The 7,112-nt window shown below is 35.1% G+C and overlaps 1 long non-coding RNA gene across 1 annotated transcript; it reads right to left on the reverse strand.

The window, feature by feature from the left end:
- Nucleotides 1–612: 612 nt before the first annotated feature.
- LOC116633770 lies at nt 613–2,966 on the reverse strand. Its single transcript, XR_004299782.1, has 3 exons — nt 2,639–2,966; nt 2,422–2,537; nt 613–935 (listed from the first exon to the last, which is right to left on the reverse strand). It is a non-coding gene; the product is annotated as an uncharacterized LOC116633770 (long non-coding RNA).
- Nucleotides 2,967–7,112: the final 4,146 nt, after the last annotated feature.

Here is a 7,112-nt window from a genome sequence, read left to right on the forward strand (position 1 = left end):
TAATAGTGGAACTAGTTTTTATGGTGGCAGACAGTAACTAGACTCATTGTGGTGACCATTTCATAATGTATTAGATAAATATTGGAACCCTGCTGTAAGACACTGTTGTAGCCCTTCTTTGGGTTATTATCAATCTTTTAATCTCATTGAAACACAGGTTTCAGGACATCAAAGAACATAAACCAAATGGTTTTGCTCCCTTTTTTTTCTATGAAGTAAGATATTAAGTAATTAAACAAATGATACTCAAAACTTTCCAGCCTCCTGATACAAGTGACTATAGTTCTGGACAATAAACAGATCTGGTCTCCCTTACAACAAGGTGCACAGAGTAGTTTTGCTCTCAGCTGACAAATGAATTCCATTAGTAGAGAAAGAACAATGGGAAATTGAAAAATTGTTCTTCTGTTGGAGAGGTCTATATGTTTGTATATGTAGTCAGAATTTGAAATTACCATAATCTTCTTACCTCATTCTTTACTCTGAGAGCCTTATTTTTCCATATTATCTAATAGAAACCTAAAACAATGAGGACTCATAATTCTAAACAGAGATGGAACTACATGTTCTCTCATAACATGTAGTTTATTTTCAGCAAAGGGGGTACAGAGATCTGAGTTAGTTAAAAACAATGGTCACAGTTTATTGAACTCATCTGTTTTCTTATAAAGACAAAATTATTACCTGATGGCGTGCAGGGTTTTCTTAAGTTCATCTCAAGAGGATGGGCCAGACACAGAGATTTTTGAAAGAGGTCCATAGGTCATTTGGATGGACACCAGAATTGATGACCAATGTTCTGTAATCAAAACCTCAAATTCCCACATAGGTGAACTGTGGCTAAACTTTCATTGATCCTTCAAAGAATAGGTATGAGTCTTGAATCCAATGAAGTGCCTTTCATTGTCTTAATGAAGCCACTTTTCTCAGTTCACCTGAATAAAAAGAAAGGGACCGATGAAACGTAGGAAGGTTGTATTACACACTTACACACACACACACACACACAAACTAAACAAAAAAAAAACCTTTTTGAAATTATAGTTAAGAAAGACTTGGGGTAATAACAAATTATTTTAAATGATCTAATGGTAGAATTTTCTCAAAAGGAGAAAAACAAATGTTCAAGTAGCCCTTTTGCAAGGCAGACCCAACAATGAGGTCAGTCAAACAAAGTGCCATTTTTCTTTGGAATTCATTGAGGTATTCAGGTCATAATTGGCTGTGGCATTTGGGAAAATATGGAGGAAGAAACTTGGCTCTTGGAAAGGAGGGAAAAATTATCTCAATGCCCCAGAAGTTCTCTTTCAAACTCCAGATTTGCAGTGGGATATTTAGAGTTAGAACTCCTAGTAAAGAAGAGAATGTATCAAAGCTGCAGATTTTAAAGAAGGTCAAGGAGATGGTTAAACAAAGTTAAAAAACAACTCTGGAATAAACAGTCTTAGATTGTTGAATGGTCAAATAATCTTACTGAATCATAGGAAAAAATGATGTCGTGTCTAAATGTTAAATTGGTGGCTGGTGTCTTGTGCTTATAATCCGATGACACATTTCTTGAGCACAGGTGTACTGGAAGGATGCCACTCCCAATAAAAAGATCCATTTATCAAGTTTAACATGATAATTATTTATCATATTTCCTCCTTGGAATCTGTCTCACTTGCTTTTTATTTTCTTTCCTTGAAAACATTGAGGATTATTAATATTTGTAATCCATCACTTGATCATATATTTTAGGAGTATGATCTATGTGCCTGGCACTGTGCCAAGGTATAAGAATCACAAAAGAAGTAAAACATGATGTCTATATACATGAAACTTAAAATCTAATTATAAAAATTTATGCACATGCAGACATTAGGTAACAATTGTCTATGTGATTCCAACTAGAAGTATAACATGATTTCTAGAATGAGAGGGAGCTACATAGACTAGGATATTTGGGAAAAGAAGGAAGATTGGGCTTGATCTAGACGCTGATGAATGGAATGGAGGTGGGAGGCATTAAATAAGAGTGTTAAATGAGCTCAGAGGCAGTAAAAACCTCAGAGAGTACAAGGAAATGAATATATCTGCTTGACCATTGGGCTTGAAACATATATATTTGAGATTTGGGACATAAGTAATGGAAAAAGACTGTGATACAGTGGAATGAGCCCAGATTTTAAGATGAATTCTGATTTTGCCACTATAACCTCAGCTTCTATCTAATATGTATTGAAGAAAGCAGAAATTTTAGTTTTACTTATCTGAAAGTGGTTCCTGACTTATCTTTTCTTGAATATTGCTCCTCAGTCTCTGTGCTTCTCAAAATTTCTTCTATCTCTGATCTAGGACCATTGTCCCTCTCTCTATTGCAGGTTAGTAACTAGAACTGTTGGGCATCCTCCACTTGAAAGGCTATTTATTGCTTCTTACCTGGAGAGAACCATGTTGAGCAAGATGCAGTTTAATACACTATCCTTTCTCTTCTTTCATAGTGCCCTTAGACAAGGCTCTAGAGGCACAACAGCCTTCAGGCAATGGTCCTCCAACTGGTGATAAATGGGAATTTAAAAAAATAATGTGAGAAATGAAATGGTTCTTGCTATAAACAATGGAGATAATATACTATGAAGAAATAGAATGAACTCACATTAGAATTATCTGAAGAGCTTCTAAAATTCTGATATTCAGACCACTGAATCAGAATCTTTGTAAGGTGGAACCCAAACATTAGGATTTTTTAAAGCTCCCTGTGATTCCAATGTGCAACCAGGTTTGAGAACTATAGCTCTAAGGCAATCATTGGAGAGATTCCACTAGACAATAATGGCTGTCACACTCCAGTTTCCAAAGAATGAAATGAAGGAAAAGAGACTTGCTGAAAGATGTTCTGCATCTCAGCTCAGGTAAAGCAGGAACCCTTCTGGCAGTTCTCTTTGAGATCTGTCCACCAGTGTTGGTTTCAGACAAATCTGTTCCCTCCTGTAATTGGCCAATGAGTAGATGTTAAGACGTGTTAGCATGGCTTCCAAGAGTAATTATTCTCAGAGATTATACAGTCTAAACCCATGAAAGAGTACAAATATATTCAAAACTGCCTCATAAATTTCTCACAACTGAGTCTATATTTTAAACAATTATACAAAAGTGAGTTCCTTTCTTCCCTTTCTCTCTTATCCCATGCCTTTTTTCAGTTTGTGGCCACTTTTGGCCCACTCAAAAGCAGTAAAAAAATTCAATGTTGCACCCTATCCATTTAATACCACTCTTTTGGCCATACACAGACTAGCTGAAGTTTGAGGATTATACCTCAAAAGAATTACGAGCTCAAACACTTTGGCTTCTCTGTAAGGATGAGGAAGTATCGTTGAATTCTTCTAGATAATATCTGTTTAAGCTTTGGCTAAGTTTCTTAACCTTTCTGAGCCTCAGTCCTCTTAACTAGAAAAAGATAATATTAGTATCAAATTGCAGGATTCTCAGGATATCTCATTTATGAAATACTATATATGAAGCACAGTGGCAATATGGGAGTATTCAAAAGTTGATCATTAGTATTCCAATTTAAAAAATTCATAGGTCAGCTTTTCATTTTAAATAGGAAAATAAAACAGAAAAAAGGGAGAAGGAAGGTTGGAAAGAAAAGGAAGAAATAAAATTCATATTATTTAAATGCCTGTTATGTGCCAAACCCTATGATAAGGTCTTCATAAATATGTTATCTCATTAATACCTACCCATGGAATAAGTATTAGTATGCCCATTTTTGTAGATGAGAAAATAGAGACTTATGGATTTTAAGAGAGAAGTGAATAGGCCAAGTTTAGAAAATAGATTTTAAGCAACTTTTAGTTATGAACTTTTCTTGAGCTACCTTCTTCACCCACCCCCTTTAGATGCCTATAGTTTCCACAAAGGCTTCTGACTCTTACATCTGTCTTTAGGAAGCTAAGAGTCTTGAGAAATTATCAGAATTCCTGCACACATGGATTATGTGGTGTGTGTGTGTGAGGGTGTGTGTGTGTGTGTGTGGGTGCATGTATTGTTCAGGTGGAGAGAGGAATTCAGGTTGAGTTCATTCTATTTCTTCATAGTATATTATCTCCATTGGTTATAGCAAGAACCATTTCATTTCTCACTTTTTTTTAATTCCCATTTATCACAATTTCCCACTTCTACTACTCTTGCCCTTCCATGGGCTCCCATCCTAATATGTTTTTGATTTACTCCTTATTTAGTTGCATTCTTAGAATAGCTATTTTGACTGATTCTATGTATGTGCATGCAATTATGCAAATGCATGATATCTTGAATATCATGTTTCAATATTCTTCACTCAATATTAATTTTAAAAAATCTATTCATGTTTCTCTGTATACTTCAAGTATTCCTTCTCTCATTGCATATATTCCCTAGTGTGCACTAACCCACATGCCCAGTGGCAGACACCAAGTTTGGCTGTAATATCTCAATGTCACAAACAATGCCATTCCTCTTTAGACTTATGTGAGATTTTTGTGGGGTAAATATCTAAATGTGGAATTTCTGGGCTATGTGGTGAACTTATATTTGTTTTAACTGAGTTCTGCTCACTAGAGTGGTCTACATGCAATCTACCTGTACAGGACGGTTCCTACTATATTCCAATATTGTCTCCAGCATCTGACATTGTCTGAAGAACATGCTATTTTAAAGTAACATTCACCTCTATTAACATTAAAATCTAAAGAGAGAGTCCAAAGAAGGATATTTCATAAATCATACTCAGTTTTTAAAAAAGCCTGGTTGTGATCCCTTCACTATAAGAGATTGGAAACAGTACGGACATGTGGTTTGTGTCTCCGCTAAAGGACATTGCATGCCCTCCGTTTGGAGGGATAGTCAGTGCTTTAATTTAATGGGAAGACTTAAAGCTTTCTTTTGTAATCACTGTGGATTTCAAAAATGATTTCTAAATGAGAGTGTGAGATGAGCACTAGTGCCTGGACTTCTGGTCAGCCTGCCAAAGACAAAATGAGGACACTAGAGTTTCACATTAGACATGGGCCTGAAAAGGTTGCAAGGCTACAGTGGCAAATGGGCAGTCTCATGACCTCACAGAACCTACAAGACAGTGGAAAAGACGGAAAGCAAACAATAACTATAAAAGATACTTGTGAGTCTGAGATTTAAATACTCTCACTGAAATAAGCTTCTGAATCATCTGGATGTCAGAGCCTGGTTACATGGAATCTGTAGTTCATGGGTTCTTATCACCCAATTTAGAAACATTTCCCAATTCCCCTGTCTGCAAGAAAGATGAAATACCTTGCTTGCATAAGATATTTTCCAATTCACAATATATCCAGGCCCTTGTTCTTTTTATTTAAGCAACATTCTCTTAATTTTAATTTGTCTGACATGTCCAGATCCATCTTTATGGCCAGAACATTATTCAAAGATTAATGGTCCTGAAAGAATAATGTTCTTCACACTAGATTTCTAAGGAGCTGTTCAATCTCTTTTCTAATTCAGCAGTGAGAATGATGAACTGGAACAAAAGTAACCTTGACAGGAATTGTCTTCATCTATTATTTTCCTACATCTAAAGAGGATCTGGTGGGCTCTTGAACTTGCCCTTTGAGCTAAGTAGTTGGAAAATACTTTGAGTCCTGGCAACTTACCCAGTAGTCTGATAAATGTGACTTAGCTACCTTAGTTCTGGTTTGTGGGAAACAGAAGAATTTTCTATGGTTATTTTGTGCACTCTTACAAAAGAGAATTATTTTCTTTCATATGTGTGGGCTCTGTAGACAGGAAAGATTGTGAAGGAAAAATTATATGGTAACAACAAATCTGATTGACTCCTGGGATTTCAAATATGACAAGCAGTGCTTTTCTCTCCACATTATCAATTTCATGGTTTTTAGAAGTAACTGCTAGGTTTTCTTTTAAGTCTTTTAGAAAATATTGTTGTCTGACTTACTGTTGATATGACACATGTAATAAATTTTAGCAAAAGGGCTGCTCACTTCCTACATGATATGTGGGTTATTATCTGTGTTAAATGAAAAAAATACTGTGCTTTTTATTTTACTTTGTGGAATTGTAAGTCTGCAACAAAGGATATATGGAGATTAAGGGAACTCTAGCATTTTCTTTTTTTTTACAGCCATCTTTACACTAATATACTCAAATTATGTAGTTGAGAGGATCCTATAATGAATGATACTCTTCATTGGACACATACTTTATTTCAATTGCTCATTAATTTATGCAGTCAACAAATATTTATTAAGTACTTACTATGTGATGAATACTCTGCCAAATATTGAAGCTATAATGTCAAGATTTAATCCCTAGCCAGTGGTGAAGACAGAACCGAAACAAAAAACAAGCATATAATCATAAGAAAATGTTTTGAATGTTATAATAAAGAAACAGGGCACTCTGGGAGAACAAAAAGAGAATTAGGCTAAGGGACAGGAAGACAGAGAAAAATATGTTTAAGCTGAAACCTGAAGGATGAAGAGAGTTATGCAGGAAGAGAGAGATAAGAGAAGTAATTTATAATCAATGGAAACAGCCTCTGGGAAGATCACAAACCAAAAGAAAGACTGTAGTATAGTCAAGGAACTAAAATGAGTCCTGGTTTCCTTGATCTGATGTGTGTGAATAAAAGGTTGTAAGGAGTGGCCATGATATGGAAGTCTTTTTAAGGTATATTTAGGACTTCAGGATTTATTTTAAGATAAATCTCATCCTATCCTTAGATAAGAAGTACTATCCTCATTTAACAGATAAGAAAATTGGCCTAGAGAGGATAAATATGCTCCTATTTATCCAGCAAATAATTGATCAAGCCAGGTTTTTTAAACAAGTACTACCTGCCTCCAAAATCTATGATTTTACCCTTTAGTTTATGGCCTCTTTTCTAATCTACATGGGTGATCTTATCTTGACCAAGTGTTATATTCAGAGAAATTTTAATGTAACATTTAAACATGATTTTTTAAAGATTAAATATATATTACTGTCTCTCGAGAAAATTCTAGAGTGAGATTGAGTTTCTAATCATAATTCAAGGTAAAGCTTTATATCTCTTTTTCCACCTCTTTTCATGTCACTAACCCCCATGCTTGTAA

This window comes from Phoca vitulina, unplaced genomic scaffold (genome assembly GCF_004348235.1).
Source record: "Phoca vitulina isolate PV1807 unplaced genomic scaffold, GSC_HSeal_1.0 scaffold8, whole genome shotgun sequence".
Lineage (NCBI taxonomy): Eukaryota > Metazoa > Chordata > Mammalia > Carnivora > Phocidae > Phoca > Phoca vitulina.